The sequence below is a fragment of the Neofelis nebulosa genome, chromosome 3 (assembly GCF_028018385.1).
Source record: "Neofelis nebulosa isolate mNeoNeb1 chromosome 3, mNeoNeb1.pri, whole genome shotgun sequence".
NCBI classification, from domain to species: Eukaryota; Metazoa; Chordata; class Mammalia; order Carnivora; family Felidae; genus Neofelis; species Neofelis nebulosa.
Genome location: NC_080784.1, coordinates 87970517 through 87992230, shown reverse-complemented (window position 1 = coordinate 87992230; position 21714 = coordinate 87970517). Strand labels below are relative to the sequence as shown.

Genomic DNA, 21714 nt, shown 5'->3' with positions numbered 1-21714 from the left:
CAGGGTGCTGCTCTGGGCATCTGCCAAGAACAGCTACTGCACGGGAGGAGGGGACAGGAGCGAGCAAAGAAAGTTGTTCCATTTTGTTTTCAGAACAACGAATGAGACTTTGGGGATTTCAGAGTACTTCCAGCACCCGGAGACCACGCCTTGTTTTCGGCTTTGTGCTTAAATGCTAGATATTTTTATCGAGTATTGTGAGTTTCTTCTTAAATTCAGTTTTTCTTTGTGAAACAAAAACAACAACAACGTTAGGGACGCTTGTCCCATTCACTGCCAGGAATTTCAATATCTTTTGACTGGTTTCAGAAACAGAGGGAACGGCCCTGGACCAGGAGTTAGGATACTTGGGTCCTGGGGTTGCTGACCTGCAGAGGGGCTTTGGGATCTTTAGAACAGAGTGAAAATTCCTCCTGCCGGGGAGAAGAGGCTTAGGCTGCTCTAGTGTGAGACTGCTCAGGCATATACTATACTACTCTGAGATCCCCTGACTCAGGCTAGACCACTCAGAGGTCTCCTGGCTTAGGCTAGACCACTTTGAGTTCTTCCTGCTTAGGCTATGCTGGTGTAAGTTCCCTCCAGCTTGGTCTAGATCACTCAAAGGACTGCCAGCCTAGGCTTGACCACCCTGAGGTTCCCCCACTACCACCCCCCCCCCCAGCTGGGGTTAGACTACTTTGAGGTCCCCTGGCTTAGACTAAACCTCTCTGAAGTCTTCTGGCTTAAGTGCAACCTCCCTAAAGTCCTCCAGTAAAATACATGGGCTCCAAAGCTGTGCAGAGCAGGTGTCCCTGAAGTGGAAGATGGAAGAGTTACTTCAGGTTACATCATCTTCAAACATGAACCACAGAAATAGGGGTGTTGTTTTTTTTTTTCTGATTTTTTTTATTTTTTTTTTCAACGTTTTTAATTTATTTTTGGGACAGAGAGAGACAGAGCATGAATGGGGGAGGGTCAGAGAGAGGGAGACACAGAATCGGGAAACAGGCCCCAGGCTCCCAGCCATCAGCCCAGAGCCTGACGCGGGGCTCGAACTCACGGACCGCGAGATCGTGACCTGGCTGAAGTCGGACACTTAACCGACTGCGCCACCCAGGCGCCCCTTTTTTTTCTGATTTTTAAAAAAAGCTATCAGGTACCGAACTTGGTCTCTCATTGGTTTTGAGTTATGTGATATTTTTCTTATTTCCTTTTTAAACTTATCATCTCCTCCCTTACATGTTACACGATGCACAAAAACACACCAGTTCTTCTTCCCCAGTTTCCAGTTTATCAAGAGGCAGAAAACATGCCGAAAGCTTCAAGGAAGCAAAAAGAATTTATTCCTTTACTCTGAGGGAGCTGAGGCAGGGAGAAGGTGGCTGGGAAGAAATCGGCCCTCCCAACACAAACACACAGGTGTAACTACAGACTCTGGGTTTATGGTGGGTAGGTATGTGGGGGCATGGGGATGAGTGACGTCACAAGTGTCCTGCCCCTAACTTTAGGTTCAGAGGAGGCTGTCCAGCTGTTTCCTGGTGCTGTGAGATCGCCTGTACTGCACACCCAAACCGTCAGGTGCTCACGTTCCACCTGCTCCTTTGCAAGCACCTGCAACACTGCACACAGCCCCTATCGCAGAAGCAGGCCCCCTCTGGACTGTAAGGGTAGGGGTGCGAAGCACCAGGGCCTTCCTGCCAGAATGGGCAGGAGGGAGCGAAAGCTCCCCCGAGAACCTTCTTCAGATCTGCACACGAGGCAGGCAGCAGCCTGGACACAGCCCCAGGCCCCTTCCCCTACCATTCATCCCTGCTGGCTCTGGGCCCAAAGTTTAGGTAAAATTGTTTTTATGGTTCCCTTAAGATGCATTTGCCTTCTTACAAATCTACCTGTGTACGTTTTCCATCGCCTTCTCTCTCTCTAGACTGACTGATTCTTACGTGCGGCTGTAGAACCCAACACAGTGCCTGGTCCGGAATGAAGGTTAAGCATTGTCCGTGATGATTTTGCAGAGGGATATTTAGTTTTATAGAAACAGCGCCGAGGCTCACAGACTAGATCCTCTTCCTGTGTTTTGGCAAAGTGCTCTGTTTTAGCTGAAGTCTGAAGAGTGATTTTGAGTTGTTCTACTTTCCCACATCTACTGGCCCCAAATCTGCTTCCATCGCATTCTTTCCCACAGCTTCCTTCATTGAGAGCTCATTTCATAAACCCACTTTGCACTTGGCTCCCCGCCATTCTCCTCTGTCGTACTCGGTCCCCACCAATGTGGTCACGGGCTAGAAAATCAATAAAGCCCTTAATCACCATGTGCAGCAGCAACAGCAGCACTGCCCAGCTCCTAACTCAGCAGATCCAGGAGCACCGCAGCGAGCTCTGGCAGGCGGAGGGGGCTGCACAGGACCTCTGACAGCCCGGGCTGGGGGTGGGATTGCTTCCGTGCTCACACCGAGGCGTGACTTTTCTAAGCTGCTCGGTCTTGCTTCCTTTGCATCCAAGGAGATACCCTTCTCTTCACACTCAGCTTGGGAAACGTAAGTCCCTCTCCCACTGCAGCAAGCAGTCACAATACTGAGTTATCTTACTCATTTTACTGCCCATGTCTTTCCCCAGAGAAGGCTGGTGCTTCCTTAGAAGACTCCTAGAACTCTTGCAGTAAATATATTTTTAGAGGCATCTTGTATCTTATGCACCCTCCTACAATTAGGGGCAACAATTCTGTCCATTCATCGCTATGCGCTAAGTGAATTGTGAAAAATCTAGTGGATGTGGAGCTTGTGTGGGATTCACTAGTGCTGGCTGGTGACCCCTAGCTAGTGACTCCAGGATCATTGATCCCTCATCCTGCCCTGCTCGGTGGTCTTCCGAGTCTCCATGATCTAGGAAAGCAGGAACATCTCAGGGGTCCTGTTGGATCTGTGGCTGATATCCTGGCTCTACTTTGATTATTTGCTTACACTGCCCGCAAGGAGACCAGAACAGGATGGGTGAAGGAACTCTTAAATAATCATCAAGTCTCATTTTGGCATTGCTCACCCCTTAGCAAGGTTTTTTCCGCCCCCCACCACGTTCACCAATGTGATTGAATTCTCACCCCATTTATTTTGTATCCTTCAAGAACTAGCCATGCAACTGGGCAGTTAAGCTCTTTGGACCTTAGTGTTTCCAACTGCAAGTGGGCTCTAAAAATTATTTTCCTGGGGAAAAGTTAAATAGAGCATTAAGAGCCCCACGGACATGCCCAGGAAAAGGAAAGGGGAAGAAGCCAGGACAACTCTAACTAACTGAATATTCAAGACCCAAGTCAACTCAGCTTAATGGCACTGAGATCTGGGGGCGTGAGAGAGAGACCTTTATCTTACTCTAGGAAGAGAGGCATGGGACTTTCAGGAGAACCAAGGTGCTTGGATTCTGAATTACTGAGTCACTAATCAAGGTCTGTGTTGGTGACAACTGCAGAAGCTGGAGGGAGGGGCAGGGAAAGGAGCAGCGAGGAGAAGCGTGTGGGGGAGGAGATGTGCATGAAAGGGAAGCATTTACAGCATGTGGTGCACAGCAAAGAGCAACCAGGAACATCAAGGGCACCAAATAAAGGTCCGGGAGCAAAGGAAGAGATGGAGAAAATTCATTCTGCTGGAAATAGACATGACTGCAGTCATGAAGAGGACTCCCAAATTCAGGGTGACCTGATTTGGTTACGGCAACAGGAAGTGCAAGAGAGGGCAGAATAACCTGACCTGAGGAAGTGAATTAAATAATAGAGAAGACATCATAGTTGCCATGGCATTAAAATACCTCGCACCACATTAAGCTTCTTTTTTTCTCTTTTGCTTGATTCTTGTTCTTGCAACATGTTAATGTCATTGCAGTATAGCCAGTAAACTAAATTTAGATCTTCTGGGGCATGGGGGAAGGGAAGATGCAGCCCAGATCTCCCTATCTGGGTCCACTCTGGGCAAATATTCTTCCCCCCGCAGCGTGCCTGGTGCTTTTGGTCCTCGCGTTGTGGGATATGAAAATCCTTGTCGGGCTTGGGTCTGAAGCTGCTGAGTGACATAATTTGGGGGAAAAAAAGACAAATGGGAAGCAATTTTCAAAGAGGCACTTGCTTTAGAAATTACTTCAGAAAAATCAATAAGATGCTGAAATTTGAAAAATACAAGTACCATCAAAACCAAATGTGTTTGGGGCACCTGGGTAGCTCATTCTGTTAAGTGTCTGACTTCTGGTTTCGGCTCGGGTCATGATCTCAGGGTTGTGAGATTGAGCTCCTTGTTGGGCTTTGTGCTGGGGGTGGGGCCTGTTTAAGATTCTCTCTCCCTCTACTGGTTGTGCTTGCTCTCTCTCTGTCTCTACAACCCCCCCTGCCCCCCGCCAAACCAAAACCAACTTTTCCTAAGTATTACTTTATTTTATTGCTTTAAAAAATATTTTAGTTTATTCAGCAAAAAGATTTTTTAGGTCCTGCCATCATTCATATGCAAATGCTACCATGGCAGAGGGTAGGTATATAGTATTTTTGATATTACTCTACACTGAGTGAATAGAAGGGTATTTCCAGCTGACTTGCTTACCACAAACATTACCACATTCATCGAGGCCCAGATCCTGCCCTTCCTCAAGTGGATTCACAATCATCAGACCTCAGAGACTGATGTATATAACTGAATTATAACCTATAGACCAGAATACTTAGGTTGTCTTGGCAAGCACAGTCTCCCTTTGTAGATAAGCATACTTGAGAAGATAAATTCCATCCAAATGTTTGCTTCGTTAGCCTGGAGTTAGAATAAATGAGATTAGTTATGTGGTCCCCAAGAGAAATACTCCTGATATAATGTCCTGAATGTGGCCACCCGCACCCACTCATCCCTGCTCAGATGGCCCTGCCTGCCTCTGAGACTTTGGGCAGGCATACATTTTCTGTATGCTCCAGTCTCCTCAAGCCGGTTTTTCCACACAGCATTCTCTACAGCCAACTAGGCAGATTCACACTTTTAAAGTCATAATCACATTCTATTTCTACCTTCCTGATATCACAGTCCAGTCACTTTGATGGGGATTTGGAGCATCTCCAAAATCTTCAGTCACAAATGTAGTCACTGTGTTGGTTTACTCCTTCTGAATTCTCATCAAATCCATTGTGTATGCAGATTTTGCTAGTCTAACTTTCTGAGGGCAACCTGGTTCCCGAGTTCTTAGAGAAGCACTACATTTTTGCTCCATGGGCCACCACCAGCAGCCTAACCTTCCTGAGATTACCATGTACTTTGGACAAAGAGATCAGGCTTATTAAGACCCATATATTCTGGGCTGTGATAGATTTGTCCATGTTTTGTTGGGTATCCAGCAAAAAGATATTTTGTCTCCTCTGTGCAGGAATGGAGAGGTCGGCCTTTTGCTATGATGATTTAGACTGTGAAATTTCACCTGGAGGGGTACAGGTGCCATCCGCTAGAAAATAGACGGACAGCAAAATGTGTTACTCATTGTCCAAACAGGACTCTGATTTTGAACTCATTATCCAGAAATGAATATATTCACATGGCCCTGTTAACAGGTCACAACAAGTCACAAACAGGGACAAGTTGACGAAGTGTTTGGTATCCCAGGCATTGAAATGACACTTTAACCCATGAGCAGCCCATCCCCAGAGGGACTTGATGCTAAGCCATCCCTTTTCTGAATGCACTTTGCTGGGGACATGCTTTGCAGTCTTTTTGAATGTAGAGTGTCCTTTCAGGTCATTTAAGGTCCTATTGATCCTCCTTGCTAAGTCCATAGATCAATTCCCAGGAAAAGATGCTGTGGCTAATCTTTTGGAATATCTTTCAGCCACATTTAAAGAGCCCAGCTGAAAAGCCCCTGTGCTCAAGATAGAGGGAGACACAGAAGAGCCCTGTGGCAGGCCTTGCACTGTCTCCACAGGGGACAATGCAGCTCTGTAGGTCTCGTGGAGATGTGTATTCTGTAAACCCTAAGCACCTCTTCCCAACCTGGCCTCTGGGCAATGCCTCAGGCCTGGGCTGAGCATGGGTTCCCCAGCAGAGCGGGAAGTCTGGTTACTGCTTAGCAGGGAAGGTGGGCACGTCTTCCACGTAGCCTGTGCTCTCCCTCTCTGAACTGGCCTCCCCTGTGATTCTCTACCCATTGGGGTGAGGCCAGAGGTAGTGCATTAAAGCAGGCTAGGTTCATTCTCAGTTGTGCATAAGTCAATTTTCTTTTCTCTTCTACCAGTCTTGGGTAAGATTTGAGTATTTTGCAATTAACTTTCCCCTTTCAAACTAGTCCCGCTGAAAATGCTTGTTGAACGTTTTTGGATTATATGGTGGATTTATCATATTTAAAGGTTCATGTTCATCCAAGGGCTGTTTCTCTTATTCTCTCCTAGGTTTTGAAGAGCTTTATCTTGGATAAAAAGTGATTTGGTATCTGCGATCTCATTTGTGTCTGATAGTAATCCCCAAGACCGTGAGGGTTTAAAGGCTTGCCCAGCATCCCACAGCAAAAGCATGACTGGTTGGGGCTCATATCAAGGCCCATTTGGGCCTTCCACCAATACCACACAGCTTAACGCGGAGTAAGAGATCCTTTTTTTTTTAAATTTTTTTTTTTTCAACGTTTTTTATTTATTTTTGGGACAGAGAGAGACAGAGCATGAACGGGGGAGGGGCAGAGAGAGAGGGAGACACAGAATCGGAAACAGGCTCCAGGCTCCGAGCCATCAGCCCAGAGCCCGACGCGGGGCTCGAACTCACGGACCGCGAGATCGTGACCTGGCTGAAGTCGGACGCTTAACCGACTGCGCCACCCAGGCGCCCAAGAGATCCTTTTAAGGGTGAGCGTGGGAGGGCAGGAGAGAAGCGAGGAGATAATAGCATGTAGGGATGGTCTATTGTCTCCCAGGTGCTTGTTCCTTATGATTTCATTTAATCCTGAAAATGATCTTACCAAATATTAATTATCTCCATTTATCGATTAGGAAACCCAAGACTCAGGGTTTAAATAACTTGTCTGAGGTTCACATAAACTAGTGGTCGTGGGATTGGAGCCATGACTGTCCAAACTATGACAACATGTACAGAGAGGAAAGGGAAGTAACAGGAGAGTGGTGGAGAAACCATTTGGAAGAAGGCAGAGTAGAGGAAAAGTTTGTGGAGAAGCTTCACATGAGATTTCCTGGTGCCATCAAGTCCCCTGGTGTGGGGACTCGGACAGCAGAGGAATTTGTCTCTGGAAGTACACTTTGATGGAGGTGTCTCACGCGATACCTTGAGACGTCCTTGAGATATTTGAGATGATCTTTACTTTTTTGAGATGACATACTCCTTGGGCCCAAGTCATTCAGTGTGTTTTTCTGGCCCTAGCGGCTGACGTGGAGGGCAGAGGTTATGTCTGCTGCTGCTACACTGGGCGTCCTGATGCTGGGCACGGTGCTGGCTGGCTGCGTGGGACATTTGTGCAGGCTTATTGCCACAAAGCGTGCTCTGCCATTGACTGACCCAAACAAACCCACCAGAGATGCTTGCTGAGTATGGCCATCTTGGGAGCAATTCATGTCTGACAGATGATTTTCGATCTGTCAGCACAGAAAAGGACAGAAAAATGCTTTTTGGAGAACTTCATTACATTTAAAAAGTCCAGTCTTACTCTATAATTTTAAACCACCATTTACTATGTATTAAAATTCAACATTTTTTTTTCATACTTTCATTCAAAATGGATTGTGGACTGTATTTCTAAATTATAAAAAGAATGTAAAAAAACCTGTGATCTAAGAATTATGTGACATACAGAAGTAAGGAGTCATATGCTTCTGAGAATAGTAGATAATATATTTCCATAGCCCAACATCTATGAATATATAAACCAAAATGTTAACAGTAGTTATCTCAGAGTGATATGATCTCAAGTGATTTAATTTTTTCTTTTTGCTCATTTAAGATGGTTTTTAAATAATAACTATTATTTACTTATGTAATTATAAAAGGAGGACTTTTTATTTTTAAATTTTTTATGTTTATTTATTTTTGAGAAAGAGAGACAGATCGTGAATGGGGAGGGGCCTAGAGAGAGGGAGGCACAGAATCCAAAGCAGGCTCCAGGCTCTGAGCTGTCAGCACAGAGCCCAATGTGGGGCTGGAACCCACGAACCACGAGATCATGACCTGAGCCAAAGTCAGACACTTAACCGACTGAGCCACCCAGGTGCTTTTTTGTAATGCCACCAGCCAAAGAGAAGTTTCTTTACTTTTTTTTTTTTTTTTCTGTATGTGTAATTTTTTTTTTTTAACTTTTTTTTTTTTTTAATGTTTATTTATTTTTGAGACAGAGAGAGACAGAGCATGAACAGGGGAGGAGCAGAGAGAGAGGGAGACACAGAATCTGAAACAGGCTCCAGGCTCTGAGCTGTCAGCACAGAGCCCGACGCGGGGCTCGAACTCACGGACCGTGAGATCATGACCTGAGCCGAAGTCAGACGCTTAACCGACCGAGCCACCCAGGCGCCCCTCTGTATGTGTAATTTGGAAATTCTAATAATTTCCACTGTATAGAGTGGTTGTGAGGACTAATCAGTGTATTGCATGTAAAGCACTTTAATTTTTTTAAGTTTTTATTTATTCATTTCAAGAGAAACAGAGAGCAAGCAGGGTAAGGGCAGAAAGAGAGGGAGAGAGAATCCCAACCAGACTCTGCACACTCAGCACAAAGCCCGATGCGGGGCTCAAACCCACCAACTGTAAGATCATGACCTGAGCTGAAACCAAGAGTCTGACACTCAACCTACTGAGCCACCCAGGCGCCCCAGTAGGTAAAAACACTTTCAAGAGTTCCAGGCACAGGGTAAGTGCACAGTAGCTGATGGCCACCACCATCTGACTGTCTTTGTATTAGTTAAAACTTCTGCCTCTCCTCTGGCCTTCTCATGGAGTAGGAGAGTGGCCTTTCAAGTCAGATGACGTAAGCCATTGCCCTGTTTAAAGCCTTCCAAATGTTGCCCTTGCACTTAGGATCAGATCTAACCATCTCACCCTGGCCCCAAGGCCCTGCAGGATCTGGTTTCTTACCACCTCTGCACCAGCTCTCACATTACCCTCCCTCCTTCTCATTTGCTGCGCTCCAGCCACACTGACCCTTTTGTTCACGGAATAAAATCAAGTTCTGTCCAACCTCAGGGCCTTTGCATTCCCTGTTCCCTTTGCCTTGCATTCTCTTCTCTGTATCTCTCTGTTCATAGCTGGGTTGTGATCTTGGTATAAAAGTTCCTCCTTAGGGAAGCCTTCCCTGGCTGTCCAACCCAAAGTAGCTCCCTAGGCTCACTTCTCCTGTTTAATACTTGCCCTGCTTGATTTTCGAAAAAGCATTTGTTGCTACTTTACATGTTCTTGTTTATTTAATTCTGTTACTGAGTGTCAGTCTCCTCACAGACCTTGTGTGTTTTGTCAGTTTTCACAGGAACACCTAGAATAGTGTCCAGCACATCATGGGTGTTGGATGATTTAATTAATTAAGTGGATGATGGCTGCCAACTGAATGAACAATTTAACCACCTCCCACCACCTTCCCCTTAGAAGGCTGGCATTTTCCTAAAGAGGAAGAAGGCAGTCATATCACTTTATTTCTATATCCCCCCTCCTAGTGAGAAAGAGGATGATAAAATCAAACTGGTCTGTTCCTCAGCGTCCCCCACATGTGGCCAGATTCATAGCTTTCTATCCCAGATTGAGATTAAAAAAAAAAAAAAAAGGCTGCCAGATTTGAAAAGAGAATGCTTGTATGCTTTAACTCTGATACATGAGGCTGGACAGGCAGTCCCTACTCTACAAAGAGGTCGTGTTCCCAACGTTTCTTTGTGTATGTTGTTTGTTTCCAACACAGAATGCATTTTTTCACTGGAAACAATGTTCCCAGACTAGCCTACAAAAGCCTATTTAACCCACAATGCTCAGTATCAAAAATATGTTGAAATTCTAGGAAACAAAATGGGGAAAATGAGTGCAAAGTACAATTTAAATGTTTATCTTGAATGCTAGTGCTTGAGAGGAAGCAGGTTCCCACAAAGGAGGGTGAGGCTGGGGCCAAGGGTGTGGAAGTTTTGGGGAGCAGAGTAGAAGGGCAGTGGCGGGGGCCACCTAAACCTGATGGGCTGAGGCTGTGCACAAAAGCTAGGCCGCCTGTCAGGGCAGCCCGGTCACAGGCAGGTCTGAGCCTGTCCCAAGGAACATTCCTCCAGGTCTACACGCAACAGAGGACAGGCAGGGGCTGACACCAACACTTCCACCTGGAGAATTCAAGAGGCTAGACTCAACATGTGAGAATTCGTCCATAAAAACAAGACCTGAGTATGTAATAATCCCGGACTCATGAGCCTTCTTGGGGAATTTCTGCTTGAGTTATCTAAGTACAAACATGATAATGCAACTTAAAAAAATCATAGGTTCAGTTTGGTTTCATCATTGAAAACCACTGAAATTACCACTGGGTAATGTCAGGCATTTCCCTCCTTGTGTCTGATCTTTAGGCCACTACCTTGTGGCCAAAGCTTTTAGCACCTAAAAGTTAGACCTCACAAAGCAGGGGGCAGGGAGGTCTTCTTTTCAGGGTGTTCTCTAATTTCTCATGTTATTTCGAATAAGAAAGTGTTCTGTTTGGGAAAGACTCATTAACCCGGAACAACTCCAATCCTCCCTAATTTTGGAAGCTTGTAGAGAGGATCTCCTGGTAGAGTTGACAGAGAAGGAGGCAAAGAAATTTAACACATGGGCGCTCAGCTATTATTATGCCTCCAAAGAGGTCCTCGTGATTGTTGTGCAGTGCTGTGTAGCATTGTAGATGAATTCTTAAAGATCATTTAAGAGCAATAGTGGTGGGGCGCCTGGGTGGCTCAGTCGGTTGAGCGTCCGACTTCAGCTCAGGTCATGATCTCACAGTTTGTGGGTTCGAGCCCCGCATCAGGCTCTGTGCTGACTGCTTGCTCAGAGCCTAGAGCCTACTTCAGATTCTGTGTCTCCTTCTCTCTCTGCGCCTCCCCCACTCACGCTTTGTCTCACTCTGTTTCTCAAAAATAAATAAATGTAAAAAAAAAAAAAAAAGAGCAATAGTGGTAAACAGTTATACTTGTAGAGATGACGAATCTAAATTTAGAGGGCGAATACAAGAGGAGGTAACACTTCCAACCAGTGTTCTATATGGAATTTTAAGTGCTCGGGCAGGAGCAGAATGTGCTCTTGAAAACCGTGTTAGGTGATTCCTAAAAGGGCTCTCGTGACAATGAAGCCATGAGAGCTGAAGATGTTTGTGAAGTGTTTGAATAACATGGTTTCGTGAAATGTGAGATTGAAAATAGCAATATTTCTGATGTAATGGGTGATTTAAATATATGTGCAACCAAAGTAATGTCTTAAATATTATAGTCATGTGACTCTTTCACCTCCAGCCCCAATAGTTTATATATTCAACTGGGCAAATTCCGGTGAAAATAATCTCAGTGGACAAACCAGGAAGGATCACATTATATGTGTTATCTCGTTATAATTAGCTGTATGTGGAATGCCTCACATATGTGTTTGCTTCTAAAGGAGGCAGAGCCTACTGTCCTAAGAGGGAGAGGTTTACACTCTCCAGGCTCCGGTCTGGCTCCGGTGCAACCTTGTCCTCTGGGCCGGTCACTTCTTGCCCTGAAGGGCTCAGTTTCATTGGCTGAGAAATGGAAACGGTCGTACTTCTTACATCACTGTTTTTGTTTTTTTTTTTAATTTTTTTTTTATGTTTATTTATGTTTGAGACAGAGAGAGACAGAGCATGAATGGGGGAGGGTCAGAGAGAGGGAGACACAGAATCTGAAACAGGCTCCAGGCTCTGAGCTGTCAGCACAGAGCCTGACGCGGGGCTCGAACCCACGGACCGCGAGATCGTGACCTGAGCCGAAGTCCGCCGCTTAACCGACTGAGCCACCCAGGCGCCCCTTACATCACTGTTTTTAGTCATCTTTATAAATATGCAGACTCAATCATTGATTAATTTATACTAAGAATTAGAAGCAGGGTCTGGCCAATCTCAGATGACTTACTTTAAAACGATTTTACATTTCACTTAGTAGTGTCTTTTGGTATTTACCTTTTCTATCTTCTGATCTGCAATTTTACTTTAAGCAAAATAATGAGATGAGGCCATAAATATCAGCCCCAGCGGTTTTCTAGGAACAGCTTAGTTCCCCTCTCCCCCCAGGTGTGGTTCTTCCATGTAATCTTCTCTACAGTGTCGGCAGCAATATAATATGGAGTGGGTGGCCCTAGACGAACTCCAAGTCCCACCCCTTTTTAGCTGTCTGGTATTTAGCAAATTTCTTATGTCTGTCTGTCTGTCTTTCTGTCTGTCTGTCTGTCTGTCTGTATTTATTTATTTGAGAGAGAGATCACACCTGTGCATGTGCAGGGGAGAGGCAGACGGACACAGAATCTCAAGCAGACTCCATGCTCAGTGCAGAGCCTGCTGGGGTACTCGATCCCATGAACCATGAGATCACGAGCTGAGCCAAAATCAAGAGGTGGACACTTAACTGACTGAGCCACCCAGGAGTCCCTCAAATTTCTTTTTTTTTTTTTTTTTTAAATTTATTTTTGGGACAGAGAGAGACAGAGCATGAACGGGGTAGGGGCAGAGAGAGAGGGAGACACAGAATCAGAAACAGGCTCCAAGCTCTGAGCTGTCAGCACAGAACCTGACGTGGGGCTCGAACTCACGGACCGCGAGATCGTGACCTGGCTGAAGTCGGACGCTTAACTGACTGCGCCACCCAGGCGCCCCTCAAATTTCTTAATCTTACTTAGTCACGCCTGCCTCTTTTCTAAAGTGGGGATGTCAGTAAAATGAAAGCAGGGATGATAAATCCAGCTCATTGGGTTGTGGATGGGATTAAATGAGATCACGCATGTAAAATCCTGTGACCAATAATAGCTGTTGTTGTTGTTATTTTAAATGTTTATTTATTTTTGAGAGAGAGCGAGCATGAGTGGGGGAAGGGCAGAAAGAGAGGGGACAGAGGATCCGAAGTGGGCACTGCACTGACAGCAGCAAGACTGATGTGAGGCTCGAACTCACAAACCGAGGGATCATGACCTGAGGAGAAGTCAGATGCTCAACCCACTGAGCCACCCAGACTCCCTTGTTGTTGTGATTTTAAAATCTAGGGTTAGTATCCGTGTCCTGGGGTTGTGGTAACAGAGCACCACAAACTGAGTGGCTTAAAATGACAGAAATGTATTGTCTCACAGCTCTACAGGCTGGAAGTCCAAAATCAAGGTGTGAGCAGGGCCCATGCTCCCTGTGCAACATGTAGCGGAGTCCTTCCTTGCCTCTTCTGAGCGTATGGTGTTTGTTGGCAGTCTTTGGTGTTCCTTGGCTTGTAGACATATCACACCAGTCCTATGGCATCTTTTCTTTTTTTTTAATTAAAAAATGTTTATTACTTTTTTTTTTTTTTTTAATTTTTTTTTTCAACATTTTTTATTTATTTATTTATTTTTTTGGGACAGAGAGAGACAGAGCATGAACGGGGGAGGGGCAGAGAGAGAGGGAGACACAGAATCGGAAACAGGCTCCAGGCTCCGAGCCATCAGCCCAGAGCCTGACGCGGGGCTCGAACTCACGGACCGCGAGATCGTGACCTGGCTGAAGTCGGACGCTTAACCGACTGCGCCACCCAGGCGCCCCATTTATTACTTATTTTTGAGAGAGAGAGAGAGAGACAGAGTACAAATAGGGAAGGGCCAGAGAGAGAGGGAGACACAGAATCTGAAGCAGGCTGAGCTGTCGGCACAGAGCTCGATGCAGGGCTCAAACTCATGAATTGTGAAATCATGACCTGAGCTGAAGTCAGACGCTTAACTGACTGCGTCACCCAGGCGCCCCATATGGCACCTTTTCCACGTGTATCTTCATATGGTCTTGTTGGTGTGTGTGTCTGTCTCTGTGTCTAAATTTCCCCTTTTTTATAAAAACCCAGTCATATTGGATTAGGGCCCACACTAGTGACCTCATTTTAACTTGATTACCTCTGCAAAGATCTTATTTCCAAATGAGGTCACATTCTGAGGCACTGGAATTCGGACTTTACATATCTTTTTTTTTTGCAGGGGGACACAATGCAACTCATATAACAGCAATAGTTCCTAAGAAAATTCTCCCAAAATAGCTAGTGTCTTAGATTTTGCTCTCTAAAATCCCTTCCCCTGCAAGATGTTATCATCACAGGGACTTTGCTCATCAAGCGTGCTTAGACATAAAAGAAATTCCGAAGTTGGTTCTGTTTGTCAGTAAACTCGAAAAAGTAAGGAATCTGCTCTGTTTACAGAGGGAAGCTTTCTTTCCAGCAGGTCTCTCTCTGTCAAGAACATGTTACGAATTGTCACTCTTTCCAGTGAACTATTCGCCGCCTTCCATCAGCCAGGCAAAAGCCAAACCCCATTTTCTCTTGGGTGGCAGCCAAGCCCCTCACTGGGTCTTGATTTCAAAAGGTCATCAAAATTCATCCTTGCAGGGGCGCCTGGGTGGCTCAGTCAGTTAAACCTCTGACTCTTGATTTCAGCTCAGGTCATGATCTCATGGTTGTGAGATGTGCTGATCTTGTGCTGACAGCTTGGGATTCTTTCTGTCTCTCTCTCTCTCTCTTTCTCTCTCTCTCTCTCAATAAATAAATAAATAAATAAACATTTAAAAAAAATCATCCTTGTGGCACCTGGGTGGCTCAATCAGTTGAGCATCTGACTTTGGCTCAGGTCATGATCTCGCGGTCTGTGAGTTCGAGCTCTGCGTTGGGCTCTGTGCTGACAGCTCAGAGCCTGGAGCCTGCTTTGGATTTTGTCTCCCTCTCTCTCTGCCCCTCCCCCGCTCACTCTTTGTCTCTCTCTCTCTCTCTGTCTCTCAAAAATGAATCAACATTAAAAACAAAAATTAAAAAAAAATTCATCCTTGCAGTTTCTGGTCTGCAATAGAGACCGGTGTCCCTTTTGACCTGACGTTTGGGATGCACTTGTCAATGCCTGCACCATGGGGGTGCTATCAGGCCACCCTTAGTGGACTAGGGGGAAATTTCCTAAGTTCTCAGTTAGTTGTAAACTCTCTTAGATATCATCTAGTCCAGTGGTTCCCAAGTCTGGCTGTAGGTAGGGATTACCCAGAGAACTTTCAAAACACACCGATTCTGCGGCTTCATCTGAGACATGTTCAGTAAGAGTTGTGGACGGGAGCTGAATTTTTAAAAGCCTCTCTAGGTGATTCGGTTATAGTCGACCTGGCACCAGCATCTGGAAGTCACTGGCAGGCGGGCTGCTGAGGCCCAGAGAGGCTGACGGATTACCAAGGCTGGTCAGTTGCTAAGTAGCTCACCGATGCCTAGTGACGGGCCAGTTCTGCTGCTCCAAATGTTTCCTTGTATGGGGCCAGGGCCTTCATCCTGGTGATGTCTGCAGGGAGAGCACGAGGAACCCTGCACTGCGTGCAGTGGTTCCACAGAGGCTTTCGAGGTGTGAAATAGCTTTGCCATGGGCTGTACAGGTCTGGTACATCTCCTTCTAAGGGTTCTGTCTTTATTGTTGTTTGTTCCGACATAATTTTCTACTTCACTGGACCATGCTTCCGCGTTTTAAACTATACACTTTTTTTTTTTTCCATTTTTTTAAAAAAAGAACTAAAAGGATAGTTATAAAGAGCCATCAACACCGTTCCATCAGAAACCACCCATGAAAGGTAGAGGGATTAAAGGAAGTATGGGCAGGTCAGGGAGAAAAGTGACAGGAAGTCAGCTCCCTGCAGAGGCGAGAATTGGGGATACAGAAGAGGAGGAAGAGGCCCCACTGGAGCATCATCCAGCTCCCTACGTTAAGATACTGCCCGCTATCAGTGCTGCTTGGGACGAATCAGCCTCCTCAGAGGTAGGCTGACTGAGGAGGAATGTATGAGTTAAGAGCACGGGTGTTGAAATCCAGCAGACCGGGGTTCTGATTCACGCTCTATCACCAGTGCGCCAGTTACGAATGGCTCCGAGCCTCAGTTTTCGCATCTGTAACATGGGGGTACTAATACGTCAGAAGGGGTAGTGACGTTTGGAGTTCCTGATTTCTGGTAGACGGTGTACAAATCGTCGTGCTCTTATCATGGAAGAATTATGTTTTGGGGACTTATGGGGGCATTTTTCTGTCATTTGCTTGAGGCCTTCTGCACATACCTTCCTGAGGGAGAACAGTGGACCAGTACCCCACTTTAGTGGAGTAAGTGGTACAATGTGAATGTGGCCTCACTTTGCTATCAGAGGAGGGGGCACTGTTTCTGGCCATCTGGCCCCCTTTCCAGTCGGCCATTGGTGGATCTGGAATAGAAACCCTTTTCTTTGCACAAATGAGATCAATGCAGGAGAAGCAAGTTGTGTTTGGGAGGGGTGATCAAGCGGGAGATGTCGGGTAGAAAAGGGTAGTTGGCTGTCATGAGGATCCAATGCCAGGCCAGAGAGGGCAACCCCAGACACAGGTTTGGGGGCAGGCATGAGGCTCAGGAGACCGCCTCTGCAGAGCAAGGAGGGCAGGCCGGAGCAGAGAAGGGGACACAGCAAAGACGGGACAACCTTGTGTATCTTCGGATTCTGTCCAGACCCACCCTGCTGGTGGACTTAATTATGAACTTCGAATTCCTTCCCACCTAGGCAGGGTGCTCCTCTCCAAGCCCCGGCTTTTTCATCTCTAAGATGGACAAAACCCAAGGCCTCCCTCATAAATTGATTAGAACAAGTAAGCTGTAGATCAAGAATGTAACCCTGGGAAGGGCTCGGGCGGGTCTGTAGCACCCAAGCCACATCATCCCTATTTTCAAAAGCTATCTCTCTTGCTCTCTGTGATTGTGGCTGAATTAGTTGGAGTCGTAGTAACACAGGGGCAAGTGTGTGAGTGTGCTCTTCACTTCTCAAAGACAATGTCCAGATGTTGTTTAAATCCCAAATCCAGGCTTTGCTTCTGAAGTTTTCTAAGTCCTTTGATACAGTGATTGTCGTCCAATCACTTAACATATTAACAATGAAGTTTCTAGAGAAGCATTGTGGGCGAGTTTCTAGATGAAGCAGAGATCCAGATCATTTCTTCTCTCTGAGCCTCCTTTTACTGCATAGAAGAAGGTTGTCTGAGCAACAACCAGGACTCATTGTGATAAAATCCTCTGTGCAAAGAAGCAGTGGCCCAGGGCAGTCCACCGTGGGGGTAACGCAAGCAACCTGTTGTCAGTGCAGCCAGCAGGTCAAAGCCGGATAAAATATGTGTCAGGTACTCTCTCGAAGGGGAAGAACGAGTCCATTCACTTTTCTTTTATCTTTCATTCAACAAACATGTATGGAGCACCTAGAACATGCAAAGGAATAACGAAGATACGACACAGTTCTTCCAATGGAAGGAAAGGTGGGCAGACTACAGACCTCTCGGGAGGGAGACACTGTCCAGGGGTGACAGGGAATGCAAACTATGCCTTTTGATTTAAAAAAGCCAGCCTCATTTCTCTGTAGGTACCTTCCATTTGCTAGGCATGTATCCCTCTACTGGGCTCAAAACATTTGGTCAGGCTGGACATGGGATAAGAGAGAATCATGAAAAAGCACCCTCCACCCTCCCCCATCATCCTCAAAGTCAGAGGGACAAGCCAAGGCCCGAAGGGGCCCAATTAGCCTTGACAGTGGTGAGGGTTCTAGGTCGGCAGCTCAGGCTCTCTCAGGCTGTGTGTGTGGATGAGCTGGAGGGGTCTTTAAAAATACCATCCCTTCCCTGAAGCAAAAATAATATAAAAACGGGGAGGGGGACAAAACAGAAGAGACTCATAAATATGGAGAACAAACTAAGGGTTACGGGAGGGGTTGTGGGAGGAGGGATGGGATAAATGGGTAAGGGGCACTAAGAAATCTACTCCTGAAATCATTGTTGCACCAGATGCTAACTAACTTTGATGTCAATTAAAAAAATAAAATTAGAATTAGAAAAATACCGCCCCTTCCCCAATATCTCCCTGAGTTCTAGAGAGGTGGGTCGAGACTGGGCTGGGGTGTTCTAGGGCCAGCTTTGCCTGTAGCTGTTTTCTTTTCAAACTTCTTTTCTGGATCACATAATGAATCCACTCACCCTTTTGTGAGGAAGGAAGGAGGGGTTATTATCACTCATATTTCACGCACAGGAATACAAATGAAAAGAATTAAAGGCTTAAGTCCCGTTCCCAAGGTCATATGGTGAATTGGTACCAGAAACAGGGAAAGGGTTCAGGTTCCTGATCCTTCCCGTTTTGTTGCCTCAGCGTTAGACCTTGTTGTTTCTTTAAAGCCCACATTTAGTTAGGATGAGGGGCGGAGATGTAGCTGTGAATTATTTCCGCCTTAACTTTCCTCATTAAAAGAAGAAAAAGTGGGGCAACTCTTGCTTTCCTATTCTTCCCACTGCAAAACTGCTTTATGGCTTTATGGAGCACGGCCCATAAGATGGTCGCATTTCCCCCTCAGCACGTATGAATGCCCTTGTTCTTTCCGCTATTGGTATTCTGCAGCAGCTGTCTTATGGAGCCTGGAGAGCTCCAACGAGGATGGGCCAGAACTCCAGCTGCTGGTGAGCAAGTGTTCACTATTTATAGCGAGAGGGGGGCTGCAAAGCAATGGAATTTTTTCCTTCTGAGTAGTTTTGATGCAACCAACAGGAAGTGGGCTGTGACAGATGCTCAATTCTATGACATGAATGAAGGCTATTATAATACTTTGCAAACTTGGTTGTGCATCAGAAACACCTGGAGGGGCTCATCAGACCATGGATAGCGGGGGCCCCACCCCCAGAGTTTCTGCTTCAGTAGTGGCGTTGCTGACAAGTTTTCAGGCAGCGCTGGTGCAGCTGGGCGGAGAACCGCTATTCTGTTATGATGGTGACAGTGGGGTGGGGTGAAGTGTACAGGGAAGGGCCGCCCTCCATGACAGTGGATTCAACCAAAGGAATGCACTGGCAGGCACCGGAAGACTCCTTTTGGTGATCCTGCTGTCCTTGTCAAATCAATTTCCGGAGCAAAAGTGTTATTTTATACGTAAAGAAAACTGCATTGAAGTTAAGCGATAGGCTTCATAAGAAATGTGTATGCATGCTACTTAAAAAAAACCATCTGTCATCTCCTCTTTCTAGTGAAAAGATGTGATTTACTTGGTCATTTTCATCACATCATAATGTTTGCAGTCAAGGCTGGCAGATTTGACCTCCACCTTCAAGTTCAAGCAGATCCTTGGTCAAGGGCCAGGGAGAAGCCAGCTGGCAGGCACTAGAAGAATGTGGCGTATCTGCAGAGCAGACCCAGACCTTGGCTTTGGCCTTTGATTGCTTCCATGACATGGGTCTGTTTAGGTTTTCTGCTTCTTTTGGCATGAATCTTGATATCTTATGTTTTCCTCAAAAGTTATCCATTTAACTCGGATTTTCAAGATATTAGCGCATATTTGTACAAATGATTCTTTTGTAAGAATTGTAGTTTCCAAAGACAAATATTGAATCATTATATTGTACACCTGAAACCAGTATGATGTCAATTATATCTCAAATTGACAAATGCAAATAAAAAAAAAAGAATTACAGTTTCTTTTCTTGTTTTTTAAAGTTTATTTTGAGAGAGAGAGAGAGAGAGAGATTGGGAAGGGCAGAGAGAGAGGATCCCAAGCAGGTTCCACATGGTTAGTGCAGAGCCTGATGCAGGGCTCAAACCCGCCAACTGCCATGAAAGATCATGACCTGAGCTGAAGTCAGACTCTCAAGCGACTGAGCCACCCAGACGCCCCTAGAATTGTAGTTTCTTATACACGTGTGCTAATTCACTTTCTAACTCCTAAATTTATTTGTATTTTCCCCTTTTTTCTTGATCAAGCTAACTGAATGGATTATTTATTATTGTTGCTATTTTTGTCTTTTTCAATGAATCAGCTCTGGATTCCTGCAAAGCTGGAAATGAAGACCTGCAAAGGGTCTGAGATTTTATTCTGTTTGCAAGCTAACTGGTTAGTCTGCTGGCAGAACACGCAAGCCTTCCGGGCCTGGGAGAGCCAACATGTGGGCATTTGCCACAGGTCGACGCCGTGAACTCCCCGCGCTGCCTGCTCACGTAGCGCCTTGTGTTCCAGGAGGAGGAATCCGAATCCCATGCTGAGGGAACTTGAATCTTTTACAACGGATGGAAAGAATGCTGCCCTTGGTTCTGGGCAGAGGCACTCTTATTTTTCAAAGCTGTTGGCTACACAAACCTCCTTGAAAAGATGGTCCGCAACAAAGTAGCTGGTGCGTCTGCTCCCGAGCTGTGCCAAGAGGCCGCAAGAGCCACGTGCAGCATTTTCTCCTGGCGGTCAGTTCCACTGATTTTGTTTTCAACTTCATGACATTCTGCTTTTACTTTTAATTTCTTCCTTCTACTTTCCTTAGATGTTTGACATTGTGCTTTGTCTTCAGTTTATCTTCCCGAATAATCGCTTCTTTAGCATGCATTCTTCTTAAACTAAAAAGGTTTTAAGATTATAATTTTTCCTCTGAACAAACCTTTGACGACCTGTCCTAGATCCGAACAAGTGGTGCCCTCCTGATCATTATTTGCTAAATTATATAGCTTTTCTTGTTTACAGAAGTCAAAGGCTTTGAACAAAATTCGTCATCCCTGCATCTCTTCGCTCTCTGGGTTCACTCTGGAAGCTACTGTCTTTTCTTCAGTCCCTTGTATTTAATAGGATGTCTGTGACTGATGTGCTAAACAAGGTTAAATTGCACTTCATTGCAATTTAAGAGGAAATGGAATTTGGAAGATGAGGACTCGAGTCCTGACAGCCACTTTTTACTGATAACCAAATAAACCATGCGCTTTGAGTCTCCTTTTTATCCACAAATGTAGGATTGAATTACATGATCCCTCATGTGTCCTTTTCAATGTAGGGCTCTAAGACATTTGGACTTAGTTTCAATTACAGTGGCTTGATGATTTCTAGGCTGACTTGTTAGTTGAGGCAGAAACCGGAAAAGCTGAGTTCAACCCTTGCCATGTTTTCTTGTGTGACACATTCAGAGAGAAAGTCACGTGGCCCTGGAGGCTCATTTCCTTCTCTTTTGTAGTAAGAAATCTACAAAAGATTTGTAGATTTGGTCGGAGTCAGATAAGAGAGGACGAGGCCGATGCCAAAGGCGGAGACTCTTTCTAACAAGGCTGGTTCAAGGCTCAGGAAGCTCCATCACCACAGAGTTATCCAGATGTTCCTGTTCTTTCTCCAAATGTGTGTGGAGCACTGAAGGCACGGATCCCTTTCCTGGGATCTTCCCAAGTATAGCTGTCCTCCCGAGCCAAGTCCGACATACCACCCTGGGGAATCGTGCGACCTCAGAGCCTCATCAACGCTTATGACTTCTGTGCCTTTAAGTGTTTCCCCAATAAATCTGGTTTTTACTTTACACTACGTGTGCTGTTAATGTGCTCCCGTCCTTTTTGCACATCGTGTACTATTTGAGGAAGGTACCCCTTAAGTGCTTTACATACATTGTCTCATTGAATCTCTACAACAAGTTTGATACTTTGGTAGATTATTCCCCTGTTACAAATGGAGAAAACCTAGTGTTGAGAAAAGTGAAGCAGTTTGTCCAAGGTCACACTGTTGGAAGAGGCAGAGTTAGATTGGAATCCAGACTGTCCTGTTTTAGGGCCTGTGCTTTTAACTCT

At 45.6% G+C, this 21714-nt stretch overlaps 1 long non-coding RNA gene across 1 annotated transcript; it reads left to right on the top strand.

Moving 5' to 3' along the window:
* Positions 1-1602: 1602 nt before the first annotated feature.
* Positions 1603-21449, top strand: LOC131507057 (uncharacterized). Its single transcript, XR_009259298.1, has 2 exons — positions 1603-2513; positions 19947-21449. It is a non-coding gene; the product is annotated as an uncharacterized LOC131507057 (long non-coding RNA).
* Positions 21450-21714: the final 265 nt, after the last annotated feature.